We start from the raw sequence: 18378 nt of genomic DNA on the forward strand, positions 1-18378 counted from the left end.
AAATAAAACAAGAACATTTTATAATTAAGGTACAAATATGATGTTTGTTCACACAGACAGTTGCATTACCATTGGACAAAGACCTTCCTTAATGGTTTAATAACTTAAATTTTCTTGAATGGACAGTGCATTATTTAAAGATGTAATATATGCTATTTGACAGCTGCCTATTGTAAACAAACGTGGAGAGGACAGAGTGGGAGGTTCTCAGATTAGGCGGTGGCTGCACATCATTTAAAGAGCTCTCAGCGAGCGCATATGGCAGCACAATCAGCATGTGGGATTGTGTGGCGGTGTGTATATTTGTGCTTATGTAACCACTATGAAACAATCAGAAAATAATGTTATATTTCTCTGATTCACCAGTTGTCTCACCACTGCTCACTTTCCTTGTTCACTCTCTATGTCACTCTACCACTGCTGCTCTCTCTCTCTTTCTCTCTGATGCCCCACGCAATGAAGTAGTGATAATGATGTGTAACTTGACCATGTGTCTGATACAAACACAAATGAAACAGAATGGACCCACGGACTTGCTTGCACTAACATACACCTGTCTGTGGGCAGGCAAAGGACTATTTGTTCCTCAGAGGTTCAGATCAAAACAAATCCAGAGGGAGTGCAACTTTCTTCTCGGTTCAGGACACCATGACTCCACAATATATTTACACAGAAAATTCTTTGCTGACAATACTGTATGAGAAAAAATTTAGAAAAGATGGACCTGTACGATGTGCTGGATGAACTATTGCCCGATGCACTGGGTTGAGTGGGACCATGGGACACACCGGAGGTCCTATTCGCAAAGATGCAATGCCTTTTACCGCTTGCATTGATAGTGGGGACAACCGACAACCCATGAGTGTTGCCAGTGGAGATGTCAGGAGTTCCACTGGTGTCATCAGTAGTGATGACACCAGCACTAGTAGACATGGTGAGGGTGTCAGCTGGGATAGAAGGTGCATCAGTGCAAATATCTTGGGTAGCAAAACACCATATAACTTCGTCACCACTGTACATGGAAGGGGTATGACTGGAGTGGGAATGGGCCTCAGAAGTGGAGATGTCTGGGACAACTTCTTTGGAAACATCAGGCGCACTACCAATGGCTGTAACTGTAACATGGAAAATTAACTTTTGAGAAACATTTAACTTATATGACAGTGAGCATCAGCAACACATTTAGGGCTTGTACAATACATGTATTATGTGGTAGATTTTTTAAAAAGTGTATTTTTTTTCTGCGCAAAATTATTAGTTGAAATAAAATTGATTTTTTTAAGAAAATACTTAACATATAATGTAATAGTGTAAAAATATTTACCAGTGTCAGATATTTCTGCCAAACCAGGGTCATTTGTAAAGCTGCTTTCTCCATCAGAAAATGACTGTAAATGCAAACAGATAAATACAATAACTTTTATGGATCCAATAGACTATACTAACAACAAAAGATTGTAACAGACTTTTGTATTATGACTGAGCATACTACAAGTAACTGTTTAAATCAAGTGTAAAATACAGTATTGCCATTGTGACTACCACTGTCATAAACATGTCTTGAAATCATCAGTACTACTTACAGATTCTTTTTCCTCACTTAAAATGATCTTGTCAGGCCTGACATAAATGGACTTCTGATGAAACAGTTTTTTCACAAGGTCTCCATTCAAACTCTGTGTGGGGGTAAGGGATGGCTCCACTAGTTTGTTGTAGCATGGTAGCAGGATTTCTAACCTAAGGGAAGGAAAAACAGACTGTACATGAAAATTCTGTTGAAGCTAAAAGAGCACACTACAGTACAAGATTTAGTGTCAATACATCATTCGTTGCCCGGGTTGTACTTGAACACTGGCTGTTGTGGAAAGGCCTTTAGTAAATGGGGTGCACACTCTAGGTGAGCTACCAGGACACCTCAGTTCAGTATAACTTAAATGGAAATGTTACAACCATAATGCATTGACAAAATGTGTGTTCATCTTGTTATATATCCCAGCAAGCCTGTCGGAAATCAGCAGCAGCAAAAGGGAATGTAAAATAATAAAATAATATTTTAATTCACAGCACACAAGCACTTAAAATGAAGCTTTCATTGTATAGTATGTTGTGGTATTCGTGCAAATATCCAATAAAACGAGGTAACAAATATGACAAAACAATTCCAAAACTTACCTGCATCCCTCCACAACTGGCTGGAAGGCTGTTTTTATTGCCTGCATTACTGTGTCAGAATCCCAGTCACAGCTGAATTCCAAGGCAGACTTGATGTGGCCATTATCAAAAAGCCATGCTTATTTGGCACGCCTTGGCACATGTGTAGCTTTGTGGTCGGGCAGGAGAATCACCTCTTTGAAAAAGGACTGAGCCACAGAACGTGAACTGCCTTGTCCCTGAAACCTTAGAAACATTAAACAAAATATATAATTCTGTATAGAAACAGGCAGTATTAACAGTGATTTATTACTGTATTAATTTATGTATTTTGTGGTTGGTATATGCCATTAAACTGTGTTACAGTGATTAATACAGCAGTAATACCATTTTTTAATTCCATAGTACTTATCTCCATAAGGCATAATCTCATTATGCATTTGTCTGTCTGTCTGCAGTCCGCTGCGTGAGTAACGTGCCCAAAGCTGACAATGTGTCGCCAAATACGTTCAGTACTAAACTAAATATTCAGCCTGCATTGGTCTATGAATGTGGGCGATTCTTATTGTATCTAAACAATATATGAAGAGCTTCTCTTTCAGTTCACGAAATCCCTGTAGCCACAGCAGCTTCTCCAGTCCGGAGAAGTGCTGCGTCAGAGCACAGTGCCATTACGCACGGCCATTCACTGTGTTTTACCTTCATTAAATCACCTGAAAACTATATCAAGTTAACCATACAGACCTACATACAGACCTCTACACACAGCAGAGTGTTCCGTTAATAGTTCTGCTTTTTTATGAAGGGGACGCCCTGTTACCAGGGCTCATTATAGCTGCACTGAGATATAGAATATGATCTATATCATTACTCTACTGAGAGCCCTCATCTAGTTTAAAATAAAGCCTAGCTATTCTTACCTCTTGTGTCTTGGGCCCTTTCTTGTGTACGGGCGGAGATTGTACACAGGGGCTGTTGTGGGACACTCTTGTGAGGTAGAGAGTATGCTCAGGTTGGCCTGATAGGCAGCTGCCTGGCCTGTTGTAGGCCTGCTATGGTTAAAAATAGAACGAACTTCTTCGTTAGAATATATGGAATATATTCATTCCATATATTCAAGTTTCATTCCATATATTCAAGATTTCATTCAATATATTCAAAGATTAATTTCCTGAACGGCATGCCATAATATATATATATATATATATATATATATATATATATATATATATATATATATATATATATATATACACAGTGGTGCTTGAAAGTTTGTGAACCCTTTAGAATTTTCTATATTTCTGCATAAATATGACCTAAAACATCATCAGATTTTCACACAAGTCCTAAAAGTAGATAAAGAGAACCCAGTTAAACAAATGAGACAAAAATATTATACTTGGTCATTTATTTATTGAGGAAAATGATCCAATATTACATATCTGTGAGTGGCAAAAGTATGTGAACCTCTAGGATTAGCAGTTAATTTGAAGGTGAAATTAGAGTCAGGTGTTTTCAATCAATGGGATGACAATCAGGTGTGAGTGGGCACCCTGTTTTATTTAAAGAACAGGGATCTATCAAAGTCTGAGCTTCACAACACGTTTGTGGAAGTGTATCATGGCACGAACAAAGGAGATTTCTGAGGACCTCAGAAAAAGAGTTGTTGATGCTCATTAGGCTGGAAAAGGTTACAAAACCATCTCTAAAGAGTTTGGACTCCACCAATCCAGTCAGACAGATTGTGTACAAATGGAGGAAATTCAAGACCATTGTTACCCTCCCCAGGAGTGGTAGACCAACAAAGATCACTCCAAGAGCAAGGCGTGTAATGGTCGACGAGGTCACAAAGGACCCCAGGGTAACTTCTAAGCAACTGAAGGTCTCTCTCACATTGGCTAATGTTAATGTTCATGAGTCCACCATCAGGAGAACACTGAACAACAATGATGTGCATGGCAGGGTTGCAAGGAGAAAGCCACTGCTCTCCAAGAAGAACATTGCTGCTCGTCTGCAGTTTGCTAAAGATCATGTGGACAAGCCAGAAGGCTATTAGAAAAATGTTTGTGGACGGATGAGACCAAAATAGAACTTTTTGGTTTACAGTTTTTCTCGATTGGTTTGGCTCATTTCCTGAAACTGAGATGACAATCCTATAACTATAAGGTCATTTTGCCAAACAGTGTTACAGTTCTGCACAACCCTTCAGATAACCAGCAAAATGTCATATGTCTCCCAAAACTGTTCATTCATGCTTCAAAATGAAATCCCTTTCCCATATAAATAGTCAGTACCATAAAAATGGCATAGATCCTTCTCAATTGCTTGGCCTCATTTTCTTTCATTAAGTGCTTCTGTCTAAATGACCTGGATGGCTCAGCACAACTACATGGATCATCTGCAAATGCTCATATCTCTCCCAAAACAGTTTACCCATGTGTCAAAACTAAATATCCTTCTCACATAAATAGTCAATGCCCCCAAAATGCATTGTCCCTTTGGCATTGTGTAAGCACTGCAAGTCAAAATGCTTAGACATTTTGTCAGAGGTCTAGCTAAAGAAATACTATTATATATAAAACTGGAGAAATAGGGTTTTACAGTGAGAGCAGCCTCCAAAGTTTGACACCACACACAGTGCACTCATTTCGCCAAGGAAATTGCTTATTCACACAATTTTCACACAAACCAAATTGCATGCATTACTGCATTACGTACAGAGAATATAGGTAAAAGGAAAATATGCATTGACCTTCTGCATGTGATATCATGCGTCCTCACGCTGAAAGGCTGTATGGCAAAATATAAACATGAACCAAAAAAGCAATAAAGTTCCAGAAATGAAACACTTGGACTAGTCGCTGTTGCCGTCTTCCCCCACCCTCTCCTGGTCACCATCCTCATCCTCCTGGCCATCCATCCGCTGCTCTCTGTTTGGCCACAGATTTTCATCTACATCGCACCGGATGTTCTCCCTTGCGATGCAGCGTGGGAAGAAGCAGCGTGAATGTCTTAGCCAACCCCGACACTGATCGCCTGTGATGTCTTCACAGGCAGCATCCATCGCATTGAGGAGAGACCTCTGATCCCCAATGTGGCGTTCATAAACTCTCCACCTCCAAGCAGAGAAAAACTCTTCAATAGGATTGAGAAACGGCGAATATGGTGGTAAAAACACATTACGCATCCTTGGATGGCTGTTGAATCATGCTCTGATGAGTGGGCCATGGTGAAAGCTCACATTGTCCCACACAATGACAAACTGTGGTAGGTGGGGTGCTTCGAGACCCCTTTCATTTTCGGGGACTAAATCCATATCCAGACGGTCCAGGTAGAGGAGGAGCCTCTGAATGTTGTACGGGCCCAGGCTTGCAATACGTGTGGCCACACCATTGTCAGAAATGGCCGCACACATTGTAATATTTCCCCCTCTTTGACCCGGGACGTCCACTGTGGCCCGCTGGCCAATGATGTTACGTCCGCGCCTGCGGCTCTTGGCCAGATTGAAACCAGCTTCATCTACAAACACCAGGAGATGAGGTGTTTCAATCCCCTCCAATGCCATTATTCTCTACAAAAGAGAAATATAGGTAAAACCAAATCATGTAGATGGGTCATACACAGCAGTAATATGTTCTTCACAAAGTCAATATAACCTGCAGCGGTTCCAAACCTATGCTGGCCTATGCAGAGGTACTCCAGGGGGTCTTTGACACAAAATGGAGAAATATTGATCACAGTTTTCTGTTACAGTCTCATCTCATCTCATCTCATTATCTCTAGCCGCTTTATCCTTTTACAGGGTCGCAGGCAAGCTGGAGCCTATCCCAGCTGACTACAGGCGAAAGGCGGGGTTCACCCTGGACAAGTCGCCAGGTCATCACAGGGCTGACACATAGACACAGACAACCATTCACACTCACATTCACACCTACGCTCAATTTAGAGTCACCAGTTAACCTAACCTGCATGTCTTTGGACTGTGGGGGAAACTTTAGCACCTGGAGGAAACCCACGCGGACACAGGGAGAACATGCAAACTCCACACAGAAAGGCCCTCGCCGGCCACGGGGCTCGAACCCAGGACCTTCTTGCTGTGAGGCGACAGCGCTAACCACTACACCACTGTGCCGCCCTCTGTTACAGTCGTTAGGCAAAATTCTGTGGTCAGATACTGGATTCCAAAGGCACAGTAAAGATACGGAACACCCCCCAAACTTTGAACCTCTGCATAGTGTATAGGTTACAATGGTGGAAAACAAATACAGTAATTGACTTACCTGCACATACTGGTACCGCAGTTCTTTCACCCTCTCTGTGTTCCTGTCGAATGGTACCCTGTATATTTGTTTCATGGTCATATGATTTCTCTTCAGTACCCGGTCTATGGTTGAGATGCTAATGGAGTTGATATTGTGGAAGATGGATTCATCTTGAAGGACTGCATTGCGGATCTGTGTGAGTGTGATGGCATTGTTTTGTATAACCATGTTGCAGATGGCTTGTTCCTGGGGATCTGTGAGCAATCTCCTTCTACCGCCCAAAGGAGGCTGTCGCCCAATTCTGCAGATAGACACAGACATGACAATTTGCACTGCAATACTACTCTAAACTGCAACTGTAATTTACTTTATTTTGTCCAATTTACTGTAGTATTTTCTTTGTCACTTTATATACGCAACACTGCATCATACGATTTTGCAGTATGGGCCTACACACATGCACACACGTGCAGGCGTGCACACACACACACACACACACACACACACACACACACACACACACACAGCTTTCCTAGAAAAAATTGTAATTCCATCACTGCCTGAGTGCATACCTGTTTTCCCTGCGAAAGGGTTGTATGATGGAGGAGACTGTAGAGCGTGGCATGTTAGGCTGCACTCGGCGCCCTGCCTCTGCCATGGTTAGGCCATGATTGACTACATGGTCAATAATGGTGGCTCGAATTTCATCGGGGACAGTGTGATGCCTACGCACTCTTCACCCTCTTCCCCCTACTCCACCACCATGCATCCGCACCCCTCCTCCTCTTCCTCTTCCTCTCCTTCCTCCTCCTTCTCTTCCTCTTCCCCTTCCTCCAGCTGGAAGTTGTCCTTGTTGAGGTTCCTCCATGTTCACTCTGCAAACAGTACTGGCACCAGGCCAAGCTCTATATACAGTATACATGTATGGCAGCAGTCACAGTCATACACAACACCTGCTAGGTAACTCCACAAACTGTTGGATTGGTCATCTGTGATGTGGGAAACTCCTCCATCGTTAGTCAAAACCTGAATTCACCTGTCACTTATTCACCTGACTACCATGTATTTATTCCAAAAATCTTCCAAAATCTTCCAAAAATATATATACTATATTGTATTATGTGGGGCGGCACGGTGGTGTAGTGGTTAGCGCTGTCACCTCACAGCAAGAAGGTCCTGGGTTCGAGCCCCGGGGCCAGCGAGGGCCTTTCTGTGTGGAGTTTGCATGTTCTCCCCGTGTCCGTGTGGGTTTCCTCCGGGTGCTCCGGTTTCCCCCACAGTCCAAAGACATGCAGGTTAGGTTAACTGGTGACTCTAAATTGACCGTAGGTGTGAGTGTGAATGGTTGTCTATGTGTCAGCCCTGTGATGACCTGGCGACTTGTCCAGGGTGTACCCCGCCTTTCGCCCGTAGTCAACTGGGATAGGCTCCAGCTTGCCTGCGACCCTGTAGAAGGATAAAGCGGCTAGAGATAATGAGATGAGGTATTGTATTATGTCCTTGACTAATTTTGACAATTGAGCAGACTATTCTGCATATGATGACTTATACGATGAAATTGTTCTGACGTGTTTTGGAGGGAACGACCATTACATTGAGAAACAGCTAATTGGGATGGATTACAAACATCTATTCATTTGGAAGTTGTGCTAAATGTGGGATGATTGTGTTAACTGTGGGCCACTTGTACATAACCATTTGCAAGGATGCACTAGACACTTAAGACATGTACAAAGGATTTGCAATTTGATGAAAGCAATGAGAAATGCCAATCTGTTGTGAGAAATTGCAAGTGGGTTTGGGGATTTGTCCATGTTATTTTGAGAATGTCATCTCAGTTTCAAGAAATGAGCCAAACCAATTGAGAAAAACTGTAAATGGGAAGTATTATGTTTGGAGAAAGGAAAACAGTGTATTCCAGCATAAGAACCTTATCCCATCTGTGAAACATGGTGGTGGTAGTATCATGGTTTGGGCCTGTTTTGCTGCATCTGGGCCAGGACGGCTTGCCATCATTGATGGAACAATGAATTCTGAATTATACCAGCGAATTCTAAAGGAAAATGTCAGGACATCTGTCCATGAACTGAATCTCAAGAGAAGGTGGGTCATGTAGCAAGACAACGACCCTAAACACACAAGTTGTTCTACCAAAGAATGGTTAAAGAAGAATAAAGTGAATGTTTTGGAATGGCCAAGTCAAAGTCCTGACCTTAATCCAATGGAAATGTTGTGGAAGGACCTGAAGCGAGCAGTTCATGTGAGGAAACCCACCAACATCCCAGAGTTGAAGCTGTTCTGTACAGAGGAACGGGCTAAAATTCCTCCAAGCCGGTGTGCAGGACTGATCAACAGTTACCGCAAACGTTTAGTTGCAGTTATTGCTGCACAAGGGGGTCACACCAGATACTGAAAGCAAAGGTTCACATACTTTTGCCACTCACAGATATGTAATATTGGATCATTTTCCTCAATAAATAAACGACCAAGTATAAAATTTTTGTCTCATTTGTTTAACTGGGTTCTCTTTATCTACTTTTAGGACTTGTGTGAAAATCTGACGATGTTTTAGGTCATATTTATGCCGAAATATAGAAAATTCTAGAGGGTTCACAAACTTTCAAGCACCACTGTATATATACAGTGCTCAGTGAAAATGAGTACACCCCCTTTGAAAAGTAACATTTTAAACAATATCTCAATGAACACAAACAATTTCCAAAATGTTGACAAGACAAAGTTTAATATAACATCTGTTTAACTTATAACGTGAAAGTAATGTTAATAATATAACTTAGATTACACATTTTTCAGTTTTACTCAAATTAGGGTGGTGCAAAAATGAGTACACCCCACAACAAAAACTACTACATCTAGTACTTTGTATGGCCTCCATGATTTTTAATGACAGCACCAGGTCTTCTAGGCATGGAATGAACAAGTTGGTGACATTTTGCGACATCAATCTTTTTTCCATTCTTCAACAACGACCTCTTTTACTGACTGGATGCTGGATGGAGAGTGATGCTCAACTTGTCTCTTCAAAATTCCTCAAAGAAAATAATTTCTTTACACCACAAAGGTGAATGCTACACGAAGATCAGCAAAGCTTTACTTATCAGTCAGAATACTGTAGCAAAAGTGGTACAAAAATTTAAGAAAGATGGAACTGCAACCATCTCACAGAGACGTCCAGGTCGTCCACGGAAGTTAACACCTCGACAGGAGCGTCTTCTGATGAGAAGGGTTGAAGAAAATCGGCATGCAAGTTCACTACATTTATCTAAAGAAGTAGAAAGCCAAACTGGGGTGACTATTTCCCATGACACAATATGGCATACATTGCAGAGGAATGGCATGCATGGATGCCGTCCACGAAAGAAGCCTCTCCTAAAGCCCAGGCACAAAAAAGCCCGCCTAGAGTTTGCCAGGGCCCACGCTGAAAAGATGAAGACTACTGGGACTCTATACTCTGGATTGATGAGACTAAGATAAATGTTTTTGGAACTGATGGCTTCAAAACTGTATGGCGTTGCAAAGGTGAGGAAAACAAAGAAAAATGCGTGGTGCCTACAGTGAAACATGGTGGTGGCAGTGTCCTTATGTGGGGCTGCATGAGTGCTGCTGGTGTCGGGGAGCTGCAGTTCATTGATGGCATCATGAATTCACAGATGTATTGCTCTGTACTGAAAGAGAAGATGCTACCATCACTCCGTGCCCTTGGCCGTTGTGCACTTTTCCAACATGACTAAACACACATCTAAGGCCACTGTTGGATTTCTGAAGAAGAACAGGGTGAAAGTGATTCAGTGGCCAAGTATGTCTCCTGATCTGAACCCAATCGTCACCTATGGGGAATTCTGAAGAGACGAGTTGAGCATCACTCTCCATCCAGCATCCAGTCACTAAAAGAGGTCATTGTTGAAGAATGGAAAAAGATTGATGTCGCAAAATGTCGCCAACTTGTTCATTCCATGCCTAGAAGACTTGGTGCTGTCATTAAAAATCATGGAGGCCATACAAAGTACTAGATGTAGTAGTTTTTGTTGTGGGGTGTACTCATTTTTGCACCACCCTAATTTGAGTAAAACTGAAAAAAATGTGTAATCTAAGTTATATTATTAACCTTACTTTCCCGTTATAAGTTAAACAGATGTTATATTAAACTTTGTTTTGTCAACATTTTGGAAATTGTTTGTGTTCATTGAGATCTTGTTTAAAATGTTACTTTTCAAAGGGGGTGTACTCATTTACGCTCAGCACTATATATATATATATATCTCATCTCATTATCTCTAACCGCTTTATCCTGTTCTACAGGGTCGCAGGCGAGCTGGATCCTATCCCAGCTGACTACGGGCGAAAGGCGGGGTTCACCCTGGACAAGTCGCCAGGTCATCACAGGGCTGACACATAGACACAGACAACCATTCACACTCACATTCACACCTACGCTCAATTTAGAGTCACCAGTTAACCTAACCTGCATGTCTTTGGACTGTGGGGGAAACCGGAGCACCCGGAGGAAACCCACGCGGACACGGGGAGAACATGCAAACTCCGCACAGAAAGGCCCTCGCCGGCCCCGGGGCTTGAACCCAGGACCTTCTTGCTGTGAGGCGACAGCGCTAACCACTACACCACCGTGCCGCCATATATATATATATATGTTCTTACCATCAGATGCTTTTATTCCTTATTTTGTTGCTTTTTTGTATTTTTGTTTTTCTTCTTCTTCAGGTTTTTTTGGTGGTTGGCAAACCCACTTAAAGATGCATTACCACCACCAACTGGGCTGGAGTGTGGAACAGGAGATGGGGGGGGGGGGGGATGACTATATTCTTTTATCTATTTCCGTTTCTTTTAAATACTTGATAACAATTTTTGGGGTTTTGTTTTCGAGTAGTTTTTATTTCATCCTCGGTTGGTTCAGCAACACTTTCCACCATTTTGTTTTTCTCTACTCACGGTATATGAGCTGATAGCCTAGTAGTAGAGTAGCCAATCAGAGCACACAATTGCTCATATCCAGTGAATGTGGATATAATAAAATATATTATCCCTTTTAATCTGATAAGTGCGCATCTCAGTCATACATTTCATATGAAGATGTCTGGACCGAAGGGTGTATTGTTGATTTCTTGCAGTCATATAAAACCCATATTTCATTTCTGATATCCTCTGGCATCGGGGATTCTGGTGTGTGAATAGAGAAAGCCTTTTGTGAAAATGTCGAGATTCCAGATCTAAAGTATGACGTAGAAAGCTATGGCTTTGCCCTGGCTTACAATACAAAATACAATAATGTGATCATATTGATGTGTATTGTATGCTATTCAATGAAATTACAGTTATATTGTTCACTGTGGTGAGTTCATGTTTAAATAAATGTTAGCATGTTCATCATTTGTAGTTAATTAACATGGTTCATGTTCAAAAATGTTGGTCCCTAGTGGCTTGAGTATTTTGGAAGTGAATGAGTTCTAATGCAGCATTTTTGAAATTGTGGCATAATGTTAATGTGTGTTTATATTTAATGTTTCACTAGGCTTGGTTTTACACAAGTATAGCATGGTTATGTTTTATTTCTGGTCATTTCACTTCCTGTTTTCTTTTTCTCTGACTTGCTGAAGGCGTTCATTCCAGCCAAATTACAGGCACAGTTGATAATTAAATAGAGGCCAAGATGAACTGATTAAAGAAGTGAAATAATGTGTGGCTCCTGCTTGGTTGGAAAGAAAATCTGCAGCTACCTGGCCTGTTGTTGTGGATAAGATTGAAGACTCCAGCTCTAGATCACTATATATCATTACTGCAAAGGCTTATATAATAAACATAATCATTTTCATGATTTTCAGTTCAAAATCTTGAAAGAGTTTTAGAAACAAAAGATTTGACTTGGTAAAACATAGCATTTAGGATAAAGAACCAAAGTAAATCACTCACAAATTAACTATGTATGTGTCGTGCCACGGGCGGCATGGTGGTGTGGTGGTTAGCACGGTCGCCTCACAGCAAGAAGGTCCGGGTTTGAGCCCCGTGGCCGGCGAGGGCCTTTCTGTGTGGAGTTTGCATGTTCTCCCCGTGTCCGCGTGGGTTTCCTCCAGGTGCTCCGGTTTCCCCCACAGTCCAAAGACATGCAGGTTAGGTTAACTGGTGACTCTAAATTGAGCGTAGGTGTGAATGTGAGTGTGAATGGTTGTCTGTGTCTATGTGTCAGCCCTATGATGACCTGGTGACTTGTCCAGGGTGTACAGCTGGGACAAAGTAGATCTTTAGTTTTAAAATTGCTTGGACTTGTGTGCTACAGGTATGAAATAGTTTAACATAGAAAATAATGAAGTAAATCACTCTACTCGCATATGCTAAATCTATAATTATTAATCTTGTTAAAATAATGACTCCATATTTAGCACACTACCAACAGACTTTTACACTCATACCAGGACTCACCCATGGAGAAGGGAGAAGGTGTAAAGACTCAAGAGAGTAGGAGAAAAGAGGCTGATACTGAAGGTGCTGTCGCTGGGAGGGAGGGAGACTCAGTCGCCATTATGAGTGAGTTGAAAGCACTCAACAAGAAGCTGGACAGCATGCAGTCCACCTTTGAAAAGCAGCTCAATAGTAAAGTTGACAGCCTTCGCTCATCCCTGAAAAAGCTGATGACCAAAACCGGAGAGTCGCTGAAAGTTGAACTTGAGAAGAAAACCAAGGAAATCCGGGATGACTTCGACATGGAGATTGGTCAGCTGAGGAGCCGTGTGGAAGCTGTGGAGGTGAAGCTAGGAGACCCGAGTCCTAAGCCTAGCAATTTCGACCCTGAGGAATCTGTCATTGTGTCGGGCCTACCGTACAAAGAGGGAGAGGATATCAAGGAAAAGGTGAAGGAGCTGCTTGCCGATGGAATGAAATGTGATGTCGACGTGGTAGCGGTGGAGAGAACGAAGCCCAGAGGACGAGGCTCCGGTGTGGTGAAGGTGCAGTTCCGATCTCTCTGGGAGAAGGTCACGGTGCTTAGGGAGAAGCAGAAGTGAAAAACCACAGTGCTTATGAGAGGGTATACCTACGATCTGCAAAATCCCACACCGACCGTCTCATAGAGTTGAACTTCAAGACACTCCTGCGACAGATTCCTGGCAGCAACGACTACTTCATCACCGGAAGCGGGAGCCCCATGATACTCCCTCTGACAACAGTATATCATCACGGCGGTGAGAGCATGATGCCCAGCCAGCACGGGATCAGATCCGCCTTGTACACTGGAATGTGAACGGATGGACGCCTTTGAACTGTAAGTTAAGAGAAACTGTGCTGCATTATTTATCTCCAGATATTATATCAGTGAACAAAACACATCTGAAAGGCAGCGATGTAATTGAACTGAATGGTTACACTTGGTATGGTCAAAACAGAATGGTTCACCACAGGGCTCCTAAGGGCTCTGGTGGTGTTGGTATATTTGTAAAGAGTGACCTGCTAGACCATTACAAAATTGTTGTTGTAGATAAGGAAGTAGATGGAATATTGGGTCTGCAGTTTGAACATCGTGTTTCAGAATACACCTTCGCAGTGTTTTCTTGCTACTTGTCCCCTGAGCAGTCTTCATGGGGACGAGATGCTAATGAATTCTTAAGTCACATGCAGTGCCAGATGTATGCACTGGAAGGTGTGGATAATATTATTATATGTGGGGATTTGAATAGTCGAACAGGGGGGCTTGATGACTGTATTGTTGACATGGATGGAATTCTGCCATGTGAGATACTTGACACTGTTGTAAACAATCATGGCGCCAGCTTAATTGAATTCTTGAAGGATTCTAAGATGTGTATGTTGAATGGAAGATTTTCCCCAACAAACAACAACTTCACCTCTCACCGAAAAGAAAGGCAGTTGTAGATTATATTATAACACCCCATGATTGTCTTGATAAGTTCTTTGAGTTCAGTGTGTTGAGTCCAACTCACCTGGTAGAAAAATGTGGTACTTCTTGTATGGGGTTAATAGGTGATCGTTGTAGACTACCCGATCACTCTGTGTTACTTGTAGGTTTCTATGTTTCTTTACAAGGAAATCAGTCTGTTGAAAACTCACAGCAGATACCACAGCAAGGCAAGAAAAAGAGTTACAACAGCAGAAACTTACCTGGAAATTTCTTGACTTCTGATGTTAGCCGTAGGGCCTTGTGTAATATGATAGATAATCTCCAATCTATGCATGAAACTCAGGAGAACATTGACACTTGGTATGACAAGTTTTGTGACATCATCCATGATGAATTAAATTCAGGTGTTGATGATGACAATAGCAATGTGTCACGATACAGGAAGCTTTATCGCCCTGGTAAAGCATTCTGGAATGCTGAGCTGGATAATTTATGGTCAGAAATGAGGAAAGCTGAGCACCAATTTACCAGATTTCAGGGAAGTAGGAGGTGTAGAGAGGACCTTAGGATAGATTTTAGAAACAAACAATATGCATTTGATAAAAAGCTTCGCTTTTACAAACGTAGATACCAGCGAGGACAAGTGCTTGAACTTGAGGGTCTTCAAACCAATAACCCACAAAGATTTTGAAATGAAGTGAACAAACTTGGACCTAAGCGAAGTACTAAAATTCCTATGGAGGTTACTGATGATAATGGGGCTCTGACTCAGGATGTAAACAGAGTACTTGAAAGATGGGAAAGGGATTTTGCAGACCTATTTGCAGGAAACAGCACAGAGACCAAATTTGATGAAGAATTTTATCAGGAGATTTGTACATTGAAAAACCAACTTGAAAAGAACATGAGAGACTAGTCATACTTATCAAACTCATTTTTTAAACTCCCCAATTACATTGACTGAAGTTGAGGAGGCCTTGATTTCTGCTAAGAAGGGGAAAGCATGTGGGATGGATGACATCTCTAATGAAATGTTAAAAACACCAAATCTGTTGCAATCTCTGTACAGCCTAATGCAAAAATGTTTCAAAAAATGGTCTTATACCATCTGTTTGGTACTGTATAAATCAATAATTAAACCCATCCCAAACTCAGCAAAGAAAGACCCTAAAGTCCCCATGAACTACAGGGGAATAAGTCTGATGAGCACAGTATATACACTTTACACAAGTATTCTCAATAACAGATTAAATTACTATCTTGAGTCTTCAAATCTGATAGAAGACGAACAGAATGGTTTTCGCAAAGCGAGAGCCTGTATTGATCACATATATAATTTCTACTGTTATCAGAGCAAGAATTCAGGAGGGAAAATCAACTTTTGCATGTTACATTGATTTTCAAAAGGCATTTGATTGGATAGACAGAGATCTTTTGGCATACAGACTGATTGACACCGGGGTTGATGGCAAGTTCTATGAAGCGCTTATGACTTTATATAAATCACCGGTGGCATGTGTGCAACTTAATGAACACAATACACAATGGTTCCCCACTCCTTCCGGAGTTAAGCAGGGTGATGTATTGTCACCAACTTTATTCGCATTGTATGTTAATGACCTTGCAAAACTAGTGAAAGAATCTGGGTTTGGAGTTAGGTTAGATGATACAACACTTAACATACTGCTTTATGCAGATGATATTGTTCTAATAGCTGAGACCGAAGACCAGCTACAGGAAATGTTGAATAGTAACAAAGTGGTGTTTTCAATGGAGACTGATGATCAATCAGACAAAAACACAAATTATCCACTTTAGAAAACATGGTATTAAGCGAAGTGTTGATGAATTTATGTTTGGAAAAGTGAAGATGGAGTATAAGAGCTCTTATAAATACTTGGGTCTCCATTTAGATGAACATCTAACTTTTACTCCCGGTATTACTATACTGGCCGATGCAGCAGGGAGGGCTTTAGGAGGTATATTAGACAATGTTAAAGCTTTAAAGGACCTAGGGTACCAAGCGTACTCTACACTTTATGATGCATGTGTCTGTCCTATATTGGATTATGCTGCGGGAGTGTGGGGCTTTAAAAATTACGACAAAAGCCTTGCTATTCAAAATAGGGCCATCCGCTGCTTCCTCGGTGTTCACCGTTTTGCACCCACCTCTGTTATAAATGGTGACAGGGGTTGGATACCATGTGAGGTTAGGTGGAAGGGGGCTATGGTGGCACTCTGGAATAGGCTAGTGAGTATGCCTGATGACAGGATTACAAAGAAGGTTTTCAGATGGGACATACGTAACAGATGTCCCTGGAGCAAAGATTTATTTAAAATATTTTGTGACTTAGAGCATGAACATGTCTTCTTGAATATGCTCAGAGGCGATATTAGACTCATCAAAGAGGTACTGTTCTCGCAATATGAGCAAAACTGGTCCTCTGAACTATGGCTGAAACCGAAACTGAGATCTTATGTGCTGATGAAAGATAGATTTTCCCCTGAAAAATATGTTACCTTACCTTTTACAAGGTCCCAGAGGTCTTTGTGTGCCCAGGTTAGATCTGGGATACTACCTTTGTGTATTGAAACGGGCCGATACCATGCCATTCCGGAAGGGGACAGAATCTGTTTATGTGACCTACCGTACATGAAATAGAAAATGAGGCTCATTTTATATTCTACTGCCCATTCTATGATGATTTACATCAAGCACTTTTTGCTAAAATGTACAGCAAGAGACCTGATATCTGGGAAAGAGATGAAATTAAACGTAACTGGTTATTTACAGAGGGGGGTGTTTGAAATTGCGTCATATTTACAGCAGGCTTGGAAAAAACGCAAATATTACATTTATTCATAAGAGGAAAAAAACAGTATGAGTGATTCAATAGAATGAATTTTATTATAGACCTGTTTTATTTGGAGTTTTGGTTTGTTTTTTCTCTTTTCCTGTTACATCTACCGGTTTATTTACATTGAGTTGATTTTGTGTATGTACAAGTCATATCATTATTTGTGTTGAACACCACCCTATGTAATACCCTCTTTCTGTGTTGCTATCATTATCATTTCTGGTTGGATTTTGATTTATCAATTACTTATGTTTCATTTGATTTGATTTTATGTAATGTTTTTTTTTTTTTTTTGTTTCAGTGTCTAATAAGCCCATGTGGGCTGGGCGACTTAAAGTGGTCGCAAGACACGTTAATAAACATTCATTCATTCACCAATAATATTCTATTTATCAATATACAGTGGTGCTTGAAAGTTTGTGAACCCTTTTGAATTTTCTATATTTCTGCATAAATATGACCTAAAACATCATCAGATTTTCACACAAGTCCTAAAAGTAGATAAAGAGAACCCAGTTAAAAAAATGAGACAAAAATATTGTACTTGGTCATTTATTTATTGAGGAAAATGATTCAATATTACATATCTGTGAGTGGCAAAAGTATGTGAACCTTTGCTTTCAGTATCTGTTGTGACCCCCTTGTGCAGCAATAACTGTAACTAAACATTTCCGGTAACTGTTGATTAGGGTGCATCAGTTGCCCCCTAAAAATGAAAAGTTCCTCTGATCATGATGCATTTTTGTTTTTATGTTCCTTTTGGTAAGAAAACACACTGGGTGAAATATTTTGACAAAATTAAAAAGTTTAATGGTGGCACCAGGAGCTCAAAGTTATGGAAAAAGCTGCTATTTTATGACTTTTGACAAAATTTCGATCACTTTTCATGAAACATTATGGCACCTTATAGAGTATACCAAATATCTTAGATATATATTTTTAGTCCATATTCTAAATACATTATCAAGCACAGTTTGAGTTTTAGCTGTTCATTGAATCATTGTTCAACTACTTTTAAACAATACAAATGTATTATGAATCACATTAATGCTTCTCAATCCCTTGCAAAGGTTCTTAACATGATCTCTGGCTCACAAGAAGTCAATAAATGGAGTCCAACATTGTGATTCAAACCTTAAGCGAAAACATAAAATAAGCATTTTTTGGCAAAAAATGAACCTCATGGTGCCACTATTAGACTTTTGAATATGGTCAAAAAATT

The sequence above is a fragment of the Neoarius graeffei genome, chromosome 9 (assembly GCF_027579695.1).
Source record: "Neoarius graeffei isolate fNeoGra1 chromosome 9, fNeoGra1.pri, whole genome shotgun sequence".
In the NCBI taxonomy this organism is placed as follows: Eukaryota; Metazoa; Chordata; class Actinopteri; order Siluriformes; family Ariidae; genus Neoarius; species Neoarius graeffei.